The following is a 22640-nucleotide window of genomic DNA, read 5'->3' on the forward strand; positions in this document are numbered from 1 at the left end:
GTATATCTCCTGGTTTTGCCATCTGTTTTTAAAAAAAAAAAAAAAGGAATAAAACAAGTTATACTACTCTTGGACAGTATAAAAGTACCCCAAAGACTAAAGACATAACTGTGCCAAACTGTGCCATATAATAAAAAAAAGTCACTTCCCTGAGCCCTGAAAGGTCAGTTTGGGTAGGGCTACTTGGTAGCCACAGTGTGATCTGGGGGCGGGTGTCAGATTAGAGCCGGAACTGGTGACCTGCACCTTCAGTTCACCTTCAAGCAGGTCAGCTGAGCTGAGAGCGCTTTGACTGAGCTCTTCACTTGCCGCTACTGCTGTCGCCTAGCGGCCTTCAGCACTGTGCTTTGTTTGCTTTGGTATTGGGTAAATGACTTCCTGGTCAACATTAGTGAGTGGCGGTAACGCATTTTCAGACGTGGGAACTGGTGTGTGGTCCCCTAGAAGGATGACATCCTGAAAGCTGTTGCCAGACAGCGGAGCCCATGGCTAATGGTGTGTGCTTGCCGCACTCCTCCCACGGGGACTGCAGAGAACACCCAGATATACTTCTGGCTCTTGAGACTCTAGAGCAGAATGAATGCCTTTTGAAAAGCTGGGAAGCTAAGTCATTTGAGTCTGACACTCAGAGGCTCTATCGGCTGCGCTTTGGGCTACTTTGGCGCCACTGCGTGGACTTTAATTTCGTAAAAATGAGTGGTTCCCTAATTTCTCAACTGTCTGGCTCAATATCTTAAGCTTTTTTAGAGTAGGGGTCACTCCACATTTGATGTTTTGACATCCGGATTTCAAACATTCCATGTGGTAAGACAGAACGTTCTAATTTGATTTTTCCATTTCTTTTCCTAAGAAAAAATGTGAGTTTACACATATGCTGCCATTGTGATTCCAGCTGAGACCCTCAAGTAGCACTTTGCTGTATCTCTCTAGTGGTTTCTGACGCCTCAGTGTAAAGCCGTGTGGACATCCGTAACAGATTGCCCATTTCGGGGCTGTGCGAGGGGCAGAGTTTGGGTGGCAGAGAATAAAAGGTGTAGAAGGAAGTGAAGAGCATCACACTGCCTCCAAGTCCCAAGTTGGGTTTCACTCCCGATCCTGTGACTCAAATTGTCATTCCCGTTTACCGCTGCGGGCTGTGCTCTGGGCCCTGCCGACAGGGCGTTCTTTGTACGCCACGTATTTATGCTGGTGGGAGTTCTGTGGCTGGCGCTTTGTGCATTGTCTCAGAAATTGGTGTGGACTAAATGTAACATAGGCAGTGAATGGGTTTCTTCTGATAGATATTAGGCCTAAGGGGGTGATTTATGTTTTAATAGTCTTTTTCTCAGATTACGAATGGATTTTTTTAGAAGACAGTGGTGACTCTGTACAGTTTCTTCTAAGAAATGTAGAAAGGAAGAGATGTTTTTAAAAATATCTCTTATTACTTATGAATGGGAAAGACACGGCCATTTGAGCTTCAAGGAACTTAGAAGGTAATTCTCAAAGGACAGAACCTGTTTTTAATAGATAAGTGCTTGATATCTTGCTATTTTTCTCTTCCTTTTTAAGAAATTATAAAAATAATACATGCTTTTTATAGAAAGTTCAAACCATTTTAAAGTATATCAAGTAAAAAAGTGAAAGCTCCCCATTACTCTCTGTACCCACTACCCAGAGTAACTGCTGTTACTAGCTTAACGTAGATCCTTCTGAATCATCTTCTCAGGCTACACCAATATGCACCTTTTGTATTTTTGACAAAACAAGAATGGTATTGTACGTATTCTGCATCTATCCATGTGATGCGTTTCTCTGCCTCATTTCTGTTTAATAGCAGCGTGGTTTGGTGCCAGTTTACTGTCGTGCGTTGTCCCCCTATTGGTTTTCCCAGTGGTTCACTTTTTAAGATGCTGTTGGATTGAACTTCCTCATGTGCCAGTCTTTTTGAAGAATGGCTACCTAGACTTGGAGTTACTGGTGGGTACTACCACGTCACCTTCCAAAATGTCTATCCCATTTCCCACGACAGTCTTAGAAAGTGCCAGTTCCCATACCCTCCCAGAATTGGATATCCATCTTTTAAATTTGTGCTCCTTGGGTTATTACTGGCGTTGAACGTTCAGTAGTCATTGGCCATTTGTATTTGGTCTTTGTGAATTGCCTGTTCATATTCTGCATTTATCCTTCCCTCGGGATATTTCTTTTTAAGTCAATTTATAAGGACTCTTAATGTATTAAGGAAATTAATTCTTTGTCATCATGCAGATATTTTTCCTACTTTGTTGCTGTGCGTGGGCTTTCCTCTAGTTGTGGCGAGCGGGGGCTGCTCTTTGTTGCGGTGCGCGGGTTTCTCATTGCGGTGGCTTCTCTTGTTGCGCAGCACCGGCTCTAGGTGCACAGGCTTCAGTAGTTGTGGCTCGTGGGCTCTAGAGCGCAGGCTCAGTAGTTGTGGTGCACGGGCTTAGCTGCTCCGCGGCATGTGGGATCTTCCCGGACCAGGGCTCGAACCTGTATCCCCTGCATTAGCAGGCAGATTCTTAACCACTGCACCACCAGGGAAGCCCATGTCATGTATCTTTTGATCCTGCTTGTCTTTTTGATATATAAAATTTCTGTTATGGTTTCTTCTTTTGCTTTTATACTTAGAAAGTCCTTTCCTACTCTAAAAACATGACAATGTGCATCTGTATTTCCTTTCTTCCTAAAAAACTTGATGATGTGCTATATTCATATATACATATTTGATACATGCAAAAGAATCTTATAGGTAAGTTGTCCTGTGTTTTTGGTATGGTATTTAAAATACTTGTTTTTGTATTTAACTTTGCGGTGGGATGAGGTCTAGAGCCCACCTAGCCAGTTGTATCATAGCCATTTGGTGAACCAGTCATCTGGTCTTCATATGCTTCATCTGGTGTATCATATGCTGAGTTCAGGTGAACAAAGCATCTCTTACTTTTTTCTTTCTGAATTTGTTCTTTGTGAGGCTTGATGGCAAGCCTGTCAGCAGATAATCATTTATTCATTCACCCAACAAATATTTTAGCCCCTGCTTTGAGCCAGGGACGGTGCTGGGCCCTGCAAGTACTACCTTCTTGACCAGGCAAGGGGTGGCGGGGTAGGCTACAGAAGTCATGATGCCAACTGCATGGCTACAGTGCTCATTCCGGAAGACTCAAGAAAATAGTGGATCTTCACAAAAGTAGGTTTTAGATAAACTAGGAGGAATCCAGAGGGTGTGTGTGTGCATGTGTGCGTTTTAAATTCTGACATAGAAGTTAAAGCTTTAGGGTAGACTGCAACATAAGCATAGTTTGTTTTCTAACTCATGTAATTGAAGACTGATTTGTGTCTTGATTTATGATGAGGGCTTTTTGCTGTTAAAATAGTTCTATATTCAGCTGGCTTGGCTGTGATGGAATAAAAGTTGCGTACTGGTAAAAATGGTAATTTTCTTCTATGATGATTTTGAAGCTTTCTGTAATAGCTGATAAAAATAAAGACAGGATTTTGGTGAATATAATCTTAGGGGAACAAGACTGAAGTGGGACCCTGATTTTTTTTTTTTACTTAAAGAAATGATATAAATGATTTGTGATTAAGGAAAAGGCTTCTTGTATAAGGCTGAGGGTTTTTTTTAATGATGTTTTAGAATAGTTAGGTATATAGTACGGAATGAAAAAGGTGGTACAAAAGGTTACATGGTGTAAGATCTCCTTGCCACTCTGTCCCCAGACATCCATTTCTCTCCCTGAAGGCAGTCATCATTTCCAGTTTCTTATTAATCTGTGTGTGTGTGTGTAATTTTTAAATTGTGCTAAAATAGTCATAACGTAAAATTTACTGTTTTAGCCATTATTAAGTGTACAGTTGAGTGACATTAAGTGCATTCTCATTGTTGTGCAACCATCACCACTGTGTATCTCCAGAACCCTTTTTATCTTGCAAAACTGAAATGGTCCCCTTTAAACCATAACTCCCCATTCTTCCTTCCTCCCCCAGCCCCTGGCAATCACTCTTCTACTTCCTGTCTCCTGTGAAATTGACTCTTCTAGATACCTCATATTATTATGTTTTTATATATGTGTTTACGTATATATTTTATGTATGTGTCTACACACACAAAGGTGTGTTTTTTTTACCAAACAGTAACATACTGTGCGTATTTGCAAAGTTTGCTCTCTTTAGTTAATATATCTTGGTGATAGTTCGGTATCAGTTTCTATAGAGCCACGTCACTCTTTTTAAGGGTTGGGGTAGTACATTATGGATGCACTGTCACTTCTTTAAGTGGTTTTCTCTTGCTGGATATTTATTGTTTCCAGTGTTTTTTATTTCATTAACGCAGTACTGAATAGTTTTTTACATAATACCATTTTGCTCACAGCCAAGTTTATCTGTAGGAGAAATTCCTAAGGATGGAACTTGCTGGGTCAAAGGATATATGCATTTTAAACTTTGATAGATATTGCTAAATCAAGGATGGCCTTTTAATTGCAGTCTTAGAGAAAAAACTACGTATGAGTAGATAAGCACAAAAATGTATGACTGCACTGCAATTTGTAGAGATTAGAGAGCTGTTTATTAGGCTAGGAAGAAATTGCTTTCAGCAGTTAGCACGAGAAAGCAAAATTTCAGAAGCTTCCATTTCATGACCTCATGTGAGCAGAGGCTGAGACAGGACCCTTTACTTGGCAAGGGGAACTTCAGCCTGTTCTTGTTTGTGAAATCTTGAAGAAAATGGAGCATTTTTATCTCGGTACTGTTCTAAGTTGCAGTGGCTCCTTGGGACTCAGGGTTGAAGGGTGCCGCAGCTGCTGGACGTTCTGTCTTTTTCGCATTGTAACGTGTAATATGCAGTTGCTCACTTGCCTTTGACCATGGTACTCTTACATTGCGATACTTTATTCATTTACCCTGTACCAATTGAGCATCTGTTATTTGTCAGTTCCTGTCCTAGATGCTAGGGACTGTTCCTAGCCTCAGTGGTCTTGTGGTCTAAAGGAAGACAGACAGGCAAATAGGCCATTACTTTACAAGGGGCTAAATGCTACAGTGGCCACTGAGGGTGCATATAAATATTAGGGGGATCCCACCTAGACTTTAGGGTAGGGTCAGGGAAGAGACTTCTTTGAAAAGTGACCCCCCCGCAAGACCTGAACGATAAGGCAACATTAGCTAGTCCAGGAGAAAGTACGTGTGGAGGAGAGAGCAGCCCGTCTGCAGGCTCGGATAAGAGAGAACTGTCAGGCTGGCCGCGAGGGCTCAGGGTGCGGGGATGAGACAGGCAGGGGTCTCGGAGCAGCTGCGCTGGCAGAGTGTGCTGGTGGGAGATCAGACACAGCTGCGCCGGCTGTGCCAAATAGGCTCAGCTTCCCTTCCGAGCCGCCGCACTCTGAGAGCCACCGGAGCCCCCGGAGGCCGTGCCAGGCGCTCTGGCCACCCGGCCTGTTCCCCCCACCCCGCCCCTGCTCTCCAGGCCATCTGCCCTGAGTCGGCTGGTCGCCTACCCATCAGGCCCCTGGGGCTCCTGCTCCAGACCTCTTCCTGGAACCTTCCTTCCCTCCACTTCTGCCCCAGGGCTTCACTCTAACACTCGATACTGCGAGGAGGGAGACAGCTTGCCTGGCGTGTGAGTCAACTATGGGACCAAACGCACTGCTTAGTTCTGACTTTTATTTATTATTTTTTTGCCAAGACTTTCGTGGTGAAGGAAGCAGTGCATGAACAAGCTCGCTCCTGTCTTGTCAAGGACCAGGTCCACCCTGATGAGCCCCTGTGGACGGCGCCGCCGTCATCCCCGCGAGCCCGGGCTCGGGCGGTGGGCTCCTTGGCACCTGCTGCTCCGCGCTCGCGCTCCTGCAGGCCATCCCAACCCTGCTGCTTCTCAGGTCCTGCCTTCCCACAGGCCTCCTGGCCCTCTTACTCCCTGTCCTCTGCACTCTACTCGGGGGTAGACTCGGGTACTTTCTCTTCATACTCCGGAAATGTTAGCAGTTTGCCCAGTTCACGTCAGCCTCCTCTTACGGAACTCGAGTGGGACAGCTCCAGTGACACCCCAGCCTATGGTTGCACTTGCCGCTCTGTCCCCCGAAGGTGATGGGCATACTCCCCACGCGTGCTCTATGCTGTGTTCCACGTGCCAGTATATAACATTCAAAAGTGTTTTGCAAATTTACAGGATGGTATCCTACTGTATGTGACATTCTGCAGCTCGCTCTTTTCACGCTATACTTGGCCTTTTGAGCCTGGTCCATGTTGCTCTGTGCAGACCTTCATTCATTTAACATGTCTCCTTGTGCTGTGGAAACATCTTTACAACCAAAGTCCCACCAGAGCCCTGAGGGAGAATGGAATTGTGGAGAAACAAGGATTGACATCTGGTTTATGTTTACATCCTTTGGGTCTATTAACCGAGAAGAAGATATTTTTATTTCTGTGTTTGTGAGAGCTTTCCACAAAAAAAGGCATCCATTTTCCAGACTTATTAATAGAGCAGTCCGAAGGTTTTATTTTTAGATTTGAAAGAAATCAAAGAAGCCTTCTGAGATATGCACATTTCCCTTCATTGCCATCTCCTTTGCAACATTTCACGTTGCTGCTAAGACACCAACTTGAGCACTTTTCAGCATGTAAATTATTTTTGAAAAAACTAAAGCATTTTCATTTTTCTGGGGTTTCTAGTGGTACTTAAGTTTTGACATTTCCTTGAAAAGTTGTATTTTAAATTTGTATATACATTTTTAAAATACAAATTTCTGTGTGTTTGTGGGGTTTGTGTTTTTGTAAACACAGACGCTATTAGTCCATATTAAGTACTAAGTCGCTCTAATATTTTCAGCTGTTTTTGGAATTACACTTGGCAAAAAAATAGACAAATGTCTGCAGTTGTGACAGTTTGTCTTTTTGTTCCTTTTAACTCCAGAATAAATAATTCTAGTGAATTTTTTTCTAGGTTTGTAAGAACACGGGAATGATTCAATTCATCATAATAAGTAGTTAGGGAAGGTTGAAAGTCTTTTTTAAGTGGTATCACTGTAAGAAACTGTTAATACAGCTTGTAAGCAACTGTATAAAATTTCTTAACCACTCTTCCAGGTTGTTTAAGACAGAGCAAAATGAACAACCAAACGAAAACTATTCATTACGCTCTTTATTTTTTAATTACGTAAGTAAAGCATCCTTGTAGAAAATTTAGAAAATGCGTATGGAAATCACTCTGGAAATTCCACCATGCAGAGGAAACCGCTGTTACTGTTCGGTGTATATCTTTCCAGACTGAGGGTTCCGACTCAGGGTTGAGAAGTCAGGGGTTCTGTAACCTTGGACGGGAAAAACACTCCATCTTTATTTTCACTAACCTCTCACTGAAAATTTAATGACAAATATAGGCAGCAGACCATGGTAGTATTAGGAGTACCTGTGATTTTGTCACCAGTAGAGATCAAAGATGCTTTCATATCATATTACAATTACAGAGATTTTGAAATATCACTTGTGTTCATCACAATTCAGACTTAGTTATCAGACCCACCTGCAGATTTGGCTGTTTAGTGGCTTACTAAAGAAGCACATTACTCTAGCACCAATTCTCGAAGTAAGTTGTTAATTTCTATGCATTTTATTTTATGCACTTCAAAACATTCATCTGAAGAGTGGTTCAGAGGGCCAAAAGGGCCCATGGCATAAAAAGGTTAAGAATGCCGGTTGTGTCCATTATACTGTGCAACTACAAATACAAGAACAGCCAGCACTTGAGTGGTCACTGTGTTGGGGAAAGAGATCAAGGAAAGCCCTAAAGCGCAGGTGCGATAGAGACAGAATGACATTAAAACGTAGTTCAAATTATTATAGCAAATATTTTTTATGAACACATTCAGTGTTTTCCAGATACTGTGCAAAGTGTAATGCAACTGCAACTGGCAAATAATAGCCTAAAAGTTACCTTTGCTATTTTAAACATTCTTCTAGAGTCTTCCTTTTGCACCTGTGTGCATGCATATATGTTGTTTTAGATAAATGGGATCATATAGTATGTGCTGTTGTAACTTGCCTTCTTTCCTCAATGATAATGTTGTAGATCTCTTTCCATGTCACTCAAAACATAATATCATCACTTTTCCCTAAAATGAAAGTAACTTAATTGTATTTTCTAATTATAAAAGTAATATCTGTTTCATGAAAAAAAATGTTTTTTAGAAAATATAGAGAGAGGAAAAGTAAGAATTGCCCATAAATCTGCCGTCTACAGATAGGTAACATCTGGATAATATTTGTTTGTTTTTTACAGAAGGACTCTTTTTTTAAAAATAATATTTATTTATTTGGCTGCACCGGGTCTTAGTTGTGACATGTGGGATCTTTAGTTGTGGCACATGGGATCTTTAGTTGAGGCGTGCAGGATCTAGTTCCCTGACCAGGGACTGAACCTGGGCCCCCTGCATTGGGAGCACCGAGTCTTAACCACTGGACCACCAGGGAAGTCCCTGAATAATGTTTTTACATCATTTTTAATGACCATCTGACATTTTATTGATGGCTATACCTTGATTTAATTAGGGTTGTTTCCATTGTTTCTGTGCTGTCATTGCTCCAGATGATGGGTATGGCTGTGTGCTGACCATTCTACTCTGTGCCTGTGTCTCCAGCTTGCGTCTCTAACCTCTCACTTGAGCCCCACATTGGATGGCCTCTTCAGTATTTCCCCTGGAGTTGCTCATAGACATCTCAAATGTAACAAGTCCCAAACAGAACTCTTGCTTTTTTTTTTCCCCCTTCAAATATGCTTCTCTTCCTAGTTTCTATCTCATTAAATAACATCAGCATCCACCCAGTTACCAATCTAAAATCCCAGGAGTTGTCCTTGATTCCCTTCTTTTCCTCACCTTCCTCTAATTCACCAGCAAGTCCTGTGGGCCTCTACATTCAAAATGTACCCCAGAACCAACAACTTCCCACCATCTCCACTAAGACCTCAGTCCTTGCCACAGGTCACTTCACTGATGGATGCAGTGGGACTTTGGGTGACGTATTAAACAGCTTTCTCACCAACATTAAGAAACACTACATGTTTCATAGGCCTGTTTGTTACAGTGGCACTTAATTCTAAATGATGGAATTGTTCCACATTTCATAACTTTTTCATCTGACCAATACAGTTCAGTTTAAGTACTGAGTTCCTTGCTGCTCTGTGCTGAAGGATATGCAGTTCATCAGGCTGTCATCCAGCCATTCATCCCACGATGGAGTCAGGTGTCTACGGTACCTGGGGCACTGTGGTAGGCAGGCTGTAGGGTGACTGAGACAGATTGGTATCTCTCCTCATGGAGCTTAAGTTTGGCTGGAGAGACAGACTTTGAATAATGCACAAGTAATTATGTAATTACAATGGGTTAAGTGCTCTAAAGGACAAGTTGGGGGGAGTGTTCACTGTGATCATATGTAATGGAGGAACAGCTGAGCCTTGGGAGGGATAAGGAGGCCTGCCCTAAGGAGGCAGTGCTGAAACGGGGAACCAAGGGGTGAACAGACGTGGTCAAAGCACAGAGTGGAGGAAGGCTTTCCCGACGGAGAAGAGCATGTGCGAAAGCCCTGAGGCTGGCAGGAGCTTAACCATCAGAGAGAGATACTTAAGCAGCCCTGTGTGGCTGGAGCAGAGCAGGGGTGGGGGGATGACAGAGATGCAGGGTGAGAGGTTGACGAGCTGAGCGCAGGATTTTAAAATTTATTTATTTATTTATTTTTGGCTGCATTGGGTCTTTGTTGCTGCACGCGGGCTCTTCTCTGGTTGCAGCAAGTGGGGGCTACCCTTCCTTGTGGTGTGCGGGCTTACTGCTGTGGCTTCTCTTGTTGCGGAGCATGGGCTCTAGGCACGCGGGCTCAGTAGGTGTGGCTTGTGGGCTCTAGAGCACAGGCTCAGTAGTTGTGGCGCCCGCGCACGGGCTTAGTTGCTCCATGGCATGTGGGATCTTCCCGGACCAGGGCTTAAACCCGTGTCTCCTGCATTGGCAGGCGGATTCTTAACCACTGCGCCACCAGGGAAGCCTTGGGTGCAGGATTTTTGATGTTAATGTCAGAGCAGTAGGAAACTATTGAAGGGTTAGGTTGCTTGGATTTTGATTTTTTTTAATCAAAATATTACAGCCACTTGATAACAACATAACCTCTCTCAAAGGAGGTTATGGTGAAAACAGCAGTCTACCCCTCCTCCTTCCTGTTCCATGACCTAGAGATGCCAGCTTTTAACAGTTTCTACTTTTAGTTTCTTTGATGGTTACCGTCAAAACTAAATTGTATGCTTATACATCTTTTTTGATTTGACAACGTTGGGGAGTTATGTTAACTCCCTGAAATGAAAGAAGACAGCTTAGCTTATATCACCTCCCTTGTTGAGATTCATATTCACGTTTTCTCTGTAACTGTAAACAGTGGTTCCTGTTCTGTCACCTTTAGTCCGTACGGCACTTCCCCACTGTATAAGGGGATATAATGACCCTGCATCAGTATAAATGCTGAATCTTTGCCTTTGATTACTAAATTCCAGAGTAAGGAGTTGGTGTAGTAATCATCTCAAATGGTGGCAAAATATTTGCTGTTGTATTTTCTGTTGTCTCATGTCAGTATGGACTCATGGCGTTTTATTTATTAAATGTTTCACAGTTCAGCCAAAGTCACTATTCGTTTTTGATCAAATTATTCCAAATTTGGTCAATGAGATTCCCTTTATGCTGGCGCCTGTGTCATCTTGGCATATCCTTATTAATTAGTCTTTGAGTGATGTTTTGCTTTCTGGCACAAGACATTCCATCCCAATGTGTGCTTTTCCTACCCTGGAACTGGTTCCAAGAGCTCTGGATCCTTTTAGTGGGAAATGGTATTTAGAATCCAAGATTTGGGTGTTAGATATGCACACTCTTACTGGGGTGATATTGTATCTAGGCTCTTGCAGTGGGCAAAGCTAGAAAACTTTGAAAAAATTTCTTAACTCATAAGTACATAATGATATCTACAATGGAAATTTAACATTGCAGCGTTTGTCTTTAACTTTTATTTTATCCTTGTGTATCTTTCTTACACAAAAAGTGTTCATTCCTAATTAACAGTTACTTATTTGCTTTATCTTGTAATATACATAAAATAATTATAAAATTGTAATACCAGTATTGCTACTAACAATAAAAATCCTGAACGAGGTTTGTTTCTTTTTGTCATTAGGATGTATCTCGCCAAGGATGTAAAATCAAGATTATTGTGCTCAAAAGTCACTTGGGGAATTTGCTTCTAGTAGTAGTGAGGTAGCTCATCTTGGAGTATCCCCCACTCCCTTGCAGATAACAGCTAAAAACGCAAAGACAAAAATAAAAAACAACTATTTAAAGGCACTAGAGAGTGATTAAAGCAGGCAGAAACTGGAGGGAAGTTGATACTTGGAAGAAAGGAACTGCATTAGATGAATTTCCTGTTTATAACGGCTTTTTACCCAAGGGCAGTCCTAGTCAGTGCTGCTGCAGGGAGACTGAGACTTGGATAGAGACCTATAATCTCAAGGGTTAAGGACTCAGAGGACTGAAGGCACAAATCCTGGAAAGCAGATAACCACAGGCAGTTGGGGTGGGGGGCGGGGGGCAGCAAATTCTCCATATAAACTCTAGCTAAGGCCAAAGGAATAAACTGATTTCAACTGCTGCCCACCATAGGGAAGACAGTTTGGAGTCTGAGTCCTATCAAATTAACTGCCTGCTAAAATAAAACATCGGTACTCTTCATTGGAACATAATAGAATCCAAAGTCTGACAGTGTATCACTCAAAATATCTAGACGTTTGAAGAAATCGGAAAAATGTGACCCTTACTCAAGAGCAGGGATAAGCAAATTTTTTTCTGTACATAGTAACTATTTTAAGCTGTTATAACTGTGCTCAAGAGCATAAAAGAAAATATGCTCATAATGAAAGAACAAATTAGTGGTCCTAAAAGCCAATCTTATCAATAACACATTAAATGTAAATGGACTAAATGTTTCAGTGAAATGGCAGAGATTGTAAGCTGAATTAAAAGGCAAGACCCAGCATATGTTGTCTTCAGGATAAACAGTTTTAATATAAAGACTCAGCTAGCTTAAAAACAGAAGGATGGAAAAAGATATACCATGCAACCAGTAAGCGTAGGAAAGCTGGAGTAGCAATACTAATATCAAAAAAAGCAGACTTCAAAACAAAGGATATTACCAGAGATTAAAAGACACATTTCATAATGATAAAAGGGTCAGTTCATCAGGAAGAAATTAACTGTCATAAATGTGTATGTGCCTAATTACAGAGCTGCAAAATACATGAAGAAAAATTAGCAGAATTACAGAGAGAAATAGACAAATCCATAATTGTCCTTGACAATTTTAGTACCCCTCTCTCAATAATTGGTAGAACTAGACCAAAAAATCAGTAAGGATGTAGAAGATCTGAGTATTACCAGCCACATTTATGCAATAACACGCTCAACAACTGCAGAACACACATTCTTTTCAAGTGTACATGATACAGTTCAACAATGTATTATTTGCTGGACCATAAAACAAGTCTCCATAAACTTCAGAAGCTTAAGATCCTACAGATTATGTTCTTTGATCAGAATGGGATTAAATAAGAAATCATAACAAAAGATTAGGGGAAAAAACCCAAGTATTTGAAAATTAAACCACACATTTTTGAATAACCCATGGGTCAAAGAAGAAATCACAAGAAAAACTAGAGAAGATTTCAAGTAATAATGAATTATAATGAAAATACAACATATTTAGTGTTATAGGGCGCAGCTAAAGGAATACTTAGAGGGAAATTTATAGCTTTAAATGCATTTATTAGAAAAGAAAAGTATAAAATCAGTGATCTAAGATTCCATCTTAAGCTAGGCAAAGTAGAGCAAAGTAAACCCAAAGTAAGTAGTGGGAAGGAAGGAAGTGACAAAGGTAAGAGCAGAAATTTATGAGATAGAAGACAAAGAGTAGAAAAAATTAACAAAACCAAAATATATCAACAAAGTTGATAATCCCCTGGCCAGACTAATGAAGATAAAAAGAAAAGCACGTAAATTGCCAGTGTCAGGCATAAAAGGGGATATTACTAAAGCCTCTTCAGACATTAAAAGGATTATAAGGGAATGTTATGAACAAGTTAAATTGACAACTTGGGTGAAATGGACAAATTCCTTGAAAAAAAGGACATACAAAAATCGACATAATATGAAATAGAAAAAAGCCCTGCATTTAGTAAAAAGATTCAATTCATTATCAAAAAAATTTTCCACAAAGAAAGCTCTAGGCCCATCTGGTTTCACAGCTGAATTTCATCAACCATTTAAGAAATAACACCAATCTTACATAAACATAAGCTTTTAGAAAATAGAGGAGGAAGAAGAAATACTTTGTAGTTTGTTTTATGAGTCTAACATAACCCTGATACTAAATCTTACAAAGACATTGCATAAAAAGAAAATTACAGATCATTATCCCTCATGAGCATAAATGTCGAAGTCTTAATAAAATACTAGCAAACGAAATCTAACAGTATATTAAAAAGATAATATATCAACCAACTCAGGCTTATCACAGGAATGCAAATGTGGGGTAACATTTAAAAACCAGTCTGTAATTCACCACATTAAGAGGATAAAGGAGAAAAACCATATAATAAACTCAATAAATATAGAAAAAGTATTTGACAAAATTCAGTGCTCATTTATAATAGAAACTCAGCAGATTAAGAATAAGAGGGAACTTCCTCATCTGATAAAGTGCCTTAAGAAAGAGATACATATAAATTGTATTTAATGATGAAATATTGAACATGTTACCCTTAAATCAGGGAAAAGTTCTAACCAGTGTAAGGCAAGAAGAAAGGTAAAAAGCATTAATATTAAAGGAAGTGAAACTGTTTTGGGAGGTAGTGTAGAAATTTGAAAGAATCTATAAGAGAGAAAGATGTACTAGAACTAAAAAGTGAATTCAGCAAGGTCTCAGGATACAAGGTCAATTTTACAAAAATTAACTGGAAATGAAATTTACAATGCAGTCCCATTAGGAATAATTTAATGAAAAATGTACAAGGTCTGTACACTGAAACTGGAAACATTGCTGAAAGAAATTAAAGACCTAAATAAATAGAAAGATATACCATGTCCATGGATCGAAAGACTAAATAATCTTTACAACAATTCCAAAATGTATATGGAAATGCGAAGTACCTAGAATATCCAAAGCAATCTTGAAAAAGAGCAAAATTGGAACACTTATACTACCTGACTTTGACTTACTGTAAAGCTACAATAATCAAGACTGCCTGGTACTTGTATAAGGATAAACACATAGTTCAGTGGAAGAGACTAGAAAGCCCAGAAATTGACCAAACTTCTATGATTGATTTTTAACAGAGGCACCAGAGCAATTCAGTGTGAGAAAGGAAAGCCTCTTCAGCAAATGGTTCTGTTCATACCAGACAAAAAGGAACCTTGACCCTACCCATATTAGTTGCCTAAGGCTGCTATAACAAAATACCACAAACTGGATGGCTTAAAACTCAAGGTGTCCTCAGGCCCACGCTCCCTCTGAAACCTGTAGGGAAATCCTTCCTTGCCTCTTCCTAGCTTCTGGTGATTTGCTGGCAATCTTTGGTGTTCCTTGACTTACAGCTGCGTAACTCCAGCATCTGCCTTCTCATCATGTGGTGTTCTCTGTGTTGTGTCTGTATCTTCACATGGTTATCTTCTTATAAGGACACCAGTCATATTGGATTAGGTACCCACCCTACTCCAGGATGACCTCATCTTAACTAATTACATCTGCAATGACCCTATTTCCAAATAAGATCACATGCTTAGGTGCTGATCACATTCTTAGGTACTGGGGGTTAAGACTTCAACATATCTTTTTTGAGGAGGGCACAATTTAACCTGTAACACTACCTCACACCATACATGAAAATAAATTCCAGATGGATTATGGACCTAAATATAAAGCTATTAGGAAAAAACAGAATATCTTCACAATCTGAAGATAAAGGTTTCTTAGGATACAGAAAGCGATAATTATTAAAGGAAAAAATGGGTACATTGGACTTCATTAAAGTTGAAAATTTTTGCTCTTCAAAAGATACTATTAAGAAAATGAAAAGACAAGTCACTGAGAAAATAGTTGAGACAAGTCGCAAATAGAAAGTCATATATCTGACAAAGGACATATCCAGAATATATAAAGAACTCTTACAACTCAATAATAAAAAGAATCTATTTTTAAAACAGGAAAAGATTTTAGAAGTACTTCATAAAGGAAGGCATCTGAATGATGACCAGTATTCCCACGAAAAAGTGCTAACATTAGTCATCAAAGAAATGCAAATTAAAGCCACAGTGAAGTACCACTACACACCCACTGGAATGGCCAAAACTGAAAACTGACAACACCAAATGTTGCTGAGGATGTGGGATGGGGCTGCCTGGAAAGTGGTGCCAGGGAACTTTTGTGGCCATGGTAACATCGTCTGTCTTGATAGGGGTTTGGCTTATACAGGTGCGTGCACTTGACAGAGCTCATCACATGATACCTTTAAGATTTGTCATTTCACTGGATGTAAATTTTACTTAAAAAAATGAAAATGAATTTTCATCTCTTGTTAATGATATGCATGCTGAAGTGTTTGGGGATGAAGTGTACTGGTGAACTTTGAAATGCATCACAAATAAGATGGATTGATGGGTGGATGAATCATGTCAACAATGGTAGAATCTGGGTGATGAGTATGTGGGTGTTCTTTGTACAGTTTGTTCAATTTTTCTGTATGTTTCAAATTTTTCTTTATAATGTGTTGGAAAAAATGTCACTTGGAATAATTCTTTTCTGTGTGGTTATGTTACTGATTTGATATAGTTAGGTTTATTTGTGTTCAGTTTTGTGGTTTGCTTTTTTCTCTTTATTTTTGGAATACATAAAGTATTTGATGGTTCAAAAGTCAAGCCTAATCTGATTGGGGAATTGCTACTTTACCAAACTTTCTTTAGTTACGATTGTGGAATCACAAAAAGTTATAATTGTCTTAATGATTCTTTATATTAATAGCCTATATGCACACTTTATGTACACGTAAACAACATGTATGGGTTTTGTAATTCTCTTTTGTTATATTTATTCTGATTACATTTATTGAAATGAAATTTGGTATCTGTTGAATCTAGTATAACAGGCTTGAATTTAAAAGAAAAAAAAAAAAAACAGCCAAGGGCTTCCCTGGTGGCGCAGTGGTTGAGAGTCCGCCTGCTGATGCAGGGGACACGGGTTCGTGCCCCGGTCCGGGAGGATCCCACATGCCGCGGAGCGGTTGGGCCCGTGAGCCGTGGCCGCTGAGCCTGCGCGTCCGGAGCCTGTGCTCCGCAACCGGAGAGGCCATAACGGTGAGAGGCCCACGTACCGCAAAAAAACAAAAACAAAAAAGCCAAGCCTCAGATGGTAACTAGACTTGTGGTGGTGATCACTTTGTAATATATACAGAAGTCAAATGCTGTACACCTGAAACTTATATAATTTTAAAGAAGGCCAAAATTTTTTTCTTATTTTTAAGAAGCTAAGCCTATAGAATACTCAGAAGTTATTAGTTTCTTGCTTATCCTTCTAGTGTTTCCTCTTGCAAAAAGATAAACCAGTAAATATATGTATTCTTATTTATCCTTCTTACACAGAAAGCATGCTTGACATGCTGTTCTGCATCTCGTTTTTAGTTTGTTTTCACTTCCTCTATCCTGGAGATTGCTCCCTATCAGCGTCGATACCCTCCTTGTTTATGGCGGCGTAGAGCTCTCCCTTCCTCATTCTTTTTGTTCCTGCTGCACAGACTCCGTTGTATAGATGAAGCATGCTTCAGTCAAGCAGCTCCCTGTGGATGGACATTTGGGTACTTTTCAGTCTTTTCCTGTTGTAAACAATGACACAGTGTTGTTTCGTATTTGTAACTAACCCATTTTTAATCTTTGAACTCCTGTCCTCTGTTTCTTTTTTGTTTGTGGATGTTTCTGTTCTGGTTTTATGGCTGAATTATCTTCTAAAATATGAGAATATTATCTGTTTTCTCTAGGGACAAAATTGATCTCTCTTCCATATTGCTGGGTCTCTTCCCCTGACCCTGGAGAGCTGTTCGGGTTGGTGACAAGAGGCCTTGGTAGCTGGCACCCTACCCCTGCTCTGGTGGAGTCACCCATTTCCTGTGGGGTCCCTCCCCCTAGGGAGGGTTGGAGTAGGAGTTCTACAGGGGCTAGGGCAGAGCAGGACAGGCTGACCTGCAGACTTGGCTTTGGTGGGAAGCAGACGGGGGTCCTCCCTCACACCATGGACCCTTGGAGGCCAGACGGAGGTGGGCTTCACCTGGGCTGCTGCCGGCCACACCAGGAACCTTGTGGGAAGGAAAGGAAGGTTCCAGCCTCTGATTTAGAAAAGACCCTTTGGTTTCTTGCCTGTGGAAGGAAGTGACACCTTGCCACTCCACATGTGCTCCACTAACCAACCCCGGTACTGTCAGCCCTCCTTGGGAGCTTGCTGCAAGTGTCCTGCCCCCAAACCTTCTGGATCAGAATCTGATAGTCAGCAGCCCCCCAGGTGACTTGTGTGTCCGTGAGAGTTTGAGGGGCACTGCTTGCCCCTGGTCTGGTCTGCTCTGATCTGAGAGCCTTTCTGGGGGTTCTGTCAGGCACAGGGGCTCCCATCTCCTTTGTAGCTCCCTTGTAGTGCATTCACTCTGTTCCATTAGTCAACACACTCCTCTTTCCAGCATTTAGAAATTTGTGAAACGTATCTCATCTGTTCAGAAGTCCCCTCCTGTTATCGTTTCTGTCGTCTCTGTTGGAGGTTTCTTCCTCTTTATGCACCTGTACTTCGTTTCTTTGAGGCTTGGAGGGCCAGGTAGCAAATGCGTGTATACAGCTGGTCATCCTCTAGTGAAGGATTTCAATCAAGGGACTAGCTGTAACGTGACCTTCATCAGAGGTGGTGAGGAACAGAGGTCAGATGGACTGGAGACTGGGTGTAGACAGTCCTTTTTGAGAAGTTTTGTTGTGATGAGGACCAGAGAAATGGGCTGGGTGGAGTCAGGGGTGGTGGGGGGGTTGCAGAGAGTCTGCTTCAGGGGGGCTCTTGAGAGCACGTTTGCACAAGGAGCCGGAGGACCTGGGGTCCTGGATGAGCAGTCTGCTTGGAGAGAGGCCACGGGAGGGCAGGCCCTGGGTGGTAGGCACTTCCTCCTTGAAAAATGCGGGGAGTGTAGAAGGCGCATGGGTCCTGTGTAAAAGCCCAGGAGTCTAGTGAGAATTAGAGCTCAAGCAGAAGCTGGTGAATTTATGGGACAGCTGCAATGAAGGACCCCAGAGCAGGCGGCTTCCACCAATAGCAACGCATTCTCGCACAGTGCTGGAGGCCAGAGGTCCGAAATCAAGGTGCCACATGGTCCCACTCTCTCCAGAGACTCTAGCAGAGGATTCTCTCTTGCCTCTTCTAGCGGCTAGTGGCTGCCTGGAAATCCTAGACGTTCCTTGGCTTCTGGTCACATCACTCCAATCTCTGCTCGCATCTTCACTTGGCCTTCCCTTGTGTGTGTGTCTTGTCACCCTAAATGCAGAATGATCTCACCTTGAGATCCTTCACTTGGTTATATCTGCAAAGACCCGTTTTCTAAATAAGGTCACGTTTGCAGGGTCCAGGGGTTAAGACGTGCAATACCTTTTGGGGGTTACCATTGAACCCGCTATAGAAACCTGTCCATCTCCAGGATAGAAGGGCCCAGGGAAGGCCAGGAGTCCCCACAGAACAGTTGTTTTTGGTGGAATCCAGGCTGTAAGAAGATGGGCAGAGGCAATTTGGACCTATGCCGTGTAGGGTAACCACAGTAGTTTTAACTAAAGGGGTTCACGGTAGATTTAATACGATGGTCATTTTGTCCTAAGTAGCGTTCACATAGCACCCATATGACTCCTGGCTGTCTGGTTGCCACAGTTTGGCAGCTCAAACAGGACAACCCTCTTTATTCACTGGCAAGTTTGTGTAGTTGAAATCAAGTGTTCCCTTAAGTCCGTGCTCGTACTTCTGTACCTTGTTCTATGACAAGACATAGAAATGAAACATTAAAAAGTGGAAGTACTTAAAATTGTGTTCTTGGAGACACCTTTTTAAAGGTGCACATACTCTGAAGGATAGCCACATCTCTTTATTCTTTCTCAAAGTCAGACTTTTACACTGGCTGGTGCTGGTGCCAATTTGACCCTAATCTTTTCCCTCATACCTTCAGCTCGCTGCCCCTGTAACCAACTCCAATACTGCGTTCCCCTCACGGGCACTCAGGCACCTTTGATGTTCCCATCTTTTCTCCGGCCCTTGCCTCCCCTGTGTCTTCTCTCATCTCCTTCCCAGTGACGCACCAACCCCGCAGCTTCACCACTTTGTTGCCTTGTCGTACTCAGTTGATAGGGCCCCAACCCTGGTAAAATGCAGCCATCCGCCGGCTTCCCACCTGCTCTGCCGCCCTACCCCGCGGCTGAATGTGGCCCCCCGGTTGCTCCCATTTTGAGTTCACGTCCACTCACTTCAGGAGCACTTCATGCTGCCTGTCATACTGCAATTCCCTGGTCTCTCCTGGCTTCTGCCACCCTCCTCACCAGCTGTGACACCATCTCGAAGCTGATACCTCATTTCCTGGTTCCTGGAGAGCAGGGAAGCAATCCGAGGAGGACGTCCCCAGGCCCAGCATCCCCTCGGCAGCCTGTGCCCTTGCTCCCCACTCCCCGCTCCTCTCCTGGGCCCCTCTCCCCATCCCCTCAGCCAGCCGCCGCCTCTCCTACCTGGAAGGGAGCTGCCTCCATCCCGGCACCCTTCCAGCTGCTCTGCTTCTCGTTATTGGCAGGACTCAACTCTGCTTCTGGTTGTTGGCAGGACTCTTCTTCTGTGTCTCCATGTGCTCTCTTGGGCCCTTTCCAACTGGTCCTTTGCTGACACGGATGATGGCCTTTATGTTTTAAAATCTGGGGGCCACTTGTCACTTTTCCTCTTCCCCTGCCTTGAGGCCGCGCACCTGCTCAGCTGGGCCTACCCTGACTGCCCTGTTTTTTCCAAACCATAGCTTTGGTCCCTTTGTAATAGAAAAGGTGATTGACTGTGTTTATCTTAACTGTCTGTCGTCCCTGCTGGGGCAGAACTCTATGGGGTGGGGTTGTTCGCCGTGTTCACGGAGGTGGCTTGGACACCCGGGATGGTGTCTTGGTGTCCCTGAGTCCTGAGAGGTCCTGGCTGAGCGTGTGCCAGGTCTGCCTCTGCGCCCCATGCGCTGTTGGAGGGCCTTGGGCTCAGACTTCTCTCTACCCTCGCTACCGAGGGGATCTTTCTCGGCATCAAGGCTCTCTCTTCCACCTGTGAGCCGCTGGCTACCAGCTTCATGTCTTCAGGGTGACTGGGCCCCCTGAAGCCCAGACCCGCGCACCCAGCACCGACTTGACCTCTCTGCTCAGCTTCCAACAGGCTTCTCCAACTGTACCTGTTCAAGCCTGAGCTCCCAATCCCTCATGCCTGGCCTTTCCCTGGCCTTCCCTTCCCAGTAAACAGCAGCTCCATCTTCCTGCGCCTCGGCTCAGAAAGCCGGTGCTAGTGCCCCGTGCTGCTCTCTCTCATACCACCTCCCGCTCCACGAGCGCCACTTGTTCCCGCTGGCAGGTCTCCCCAGCTCCGTTCTTCCATCCTGCTCTGACCTCCCGCCTCCCTCTGCCCTTGACCTCGGCCTTGTCTCTGTTCAGTCCTGCAACATGTGGACTCTCCTCTCACTCAGAGTCAAAGCCAAAGTCCTTACAGTGGCCTGCAAGGCCCAATCTGGGATCCCCTCTCCTGCCCCTCTCCTGCCCCTCATCCGCTGTAGCCCCCCTGGGCCCTCCAGGTACACCCCTGCCTCAGGCCTCGACCCCCGCTCTTCCCTCTGTTGGGAACATTCTTCCCCCAGGAATCGCCCGGCTCCCTTTTTGATCTCCTTCAAGTCAGCTCAAGTGTCACCTTCCCAGTGTCGCCTTCCCTGAAGATTGATGCCACCCTCCCACTTTCCCCTGCCTCGCCTAGCCCTTGTCATCACCTGCTATATGCTGTTTCGCTTGGTGGTTTTACTTGTGCTCGCACGTGCTCTCTACCACCCCCTCCGCTCTCCCTCTTCCTCCCACCAGAATCTAAGCCCCTGGAGGGCAGAGGGGTTGTTTTTGCCTCTCCCCTGCTGTATCTCCAGTGCCTGGAATCATGCATACTTATTGGGTGGACAGATGGATGAATTCTGCAGTGGGACCTTGCCCTAAGATTTTGTCTTATACTAAGAGGGGCAGAATAGAATGCAGCCTGCTCTGCTGTTGACTCGTTAGCTTCTCTGTGGCCAAGAGGAGCGATATTCTTTATGGTTTAATCAAATCTGCAGTCTGGAGCAGAAGGTACCCGCAAAGGGCGGATGTGTGGACTTCGAGTTTGAGGTACTTTGGGGGGGTTTGCAGTTATCCAAAAACATGGCATAAATTGATGAAAGCCTAAATAGCACCTACCCTAGTCCCCCCCCGCCACCTTTTTCTTTTTTGGTCACGCCTTGTGGCTTGCGGGATCTTAGTTCCCCAACCAGAGATTGAACCCAGGCCCATGGCAGTGAAAGCGCCAAGTCCTAACCACTGGACTGCCAGGGAATTCCCAGCACCTCCCCCCCCCCTTTTTTTTTTATTTTGCGGTACGCGGGCCTCTCACTGTTGTGGCCTCTCCCGCTGCGGAGCACAGGCTCCGGACGCGCAGGCTCAGCGGCCATGGCTCACGGGCCCAGCCGCTCCGCGGCATGTGGGATCTTCCCGGACCGGGGCACGAACCCGCGTCCCCTGCATCGGCAGGCGGACTCTCAACCACTGCGCCACCAGGGAAGCCCCCCTTTTTAAATATAAAGGCATAACTTGTTTTATTGTGCTTCACAGATAGTGCATTTTTTACAAATTGAAGGTTTGCGCAACCATGCGTTGTGCAAGCCTGTTGGTGCTGTTTTTCCAACAGCGTTTGCTCACTTTGTGTCTCTCTTACATTTTGGTAATTCTCGCAATATTTCATGCTTTTTCATTATTATTATATCTGTTGTGGCGATCTGTGATCAGTGATCTTTGATGTTACTATTGCAAAAAGGTTACAACTCGCTGAAGGCTCAGATGATGGTTAGCATTTTTTAGCAATAAAGTATTTTTAATTAAGGTCTGTACACTTCTTTAGACATAGTGCTGTTGTACACTTAATGGACTACAGTCTAGTGTAAACATAACTTTTATATGCACTGGGAAACCAGAAAAACTTGTGTGACTCACTTTATTGTGATATTTGCTTTTTTGTGGTGGTCTAGAACTGAACTCACAGTATCTATGAGATATGTCTGTACATCCTTTATGAGTGTATAATTTAACAGCACGATTTCCCAATGCAGCTTTGCAGAACAGGAGAAATGAATTTCAAAGGCTGTCAGGTGCCTTTGCCATCTGTGGCTTCGTATTTGTGTAACAGTATTTGTGTTTTGCCAACAGACGTGCAGCTTAAAGTACTCGTGAGAATGGCCTTTGAAGAGATGTTTACTGCCCACCCCAGCTCCTGGGCCT

General features: G+C 43.2%; 1 protein-coding gene across 1 annotated transcript in view; it reads left to right on the forward strand.

Moving 5' to 3' along the window:
• Positions 1-22640, forward strand: part of MECP2 (methyl-CpG binding protein 2) — a 55047-nt gene that overhangs the window by 334 nt on the left and 32073 nt on the right. The gene's annotated exons all lie outside the window — the stretch shown is intronic.

Source organism: Neophocaena asiaeorientalis, unplaced genomic scaffold (assembly GCF_003031525.2).
Source record: "Neophocaena asiaeorientalis asiaeorientalis breed wild unplaced genomic scaffold, Neophocaena_asiaeorientalis_V1.1 scaffold843, whole genome shotgun sequence".
Taxonomy (NCBI): domain Eukaryota; kingdom Metazoa; phylum Chordata; class Mammalia; order Artiodactyla; family Phocoenidae; genus Neophocaena; species Neophocaena asiaeorientalis.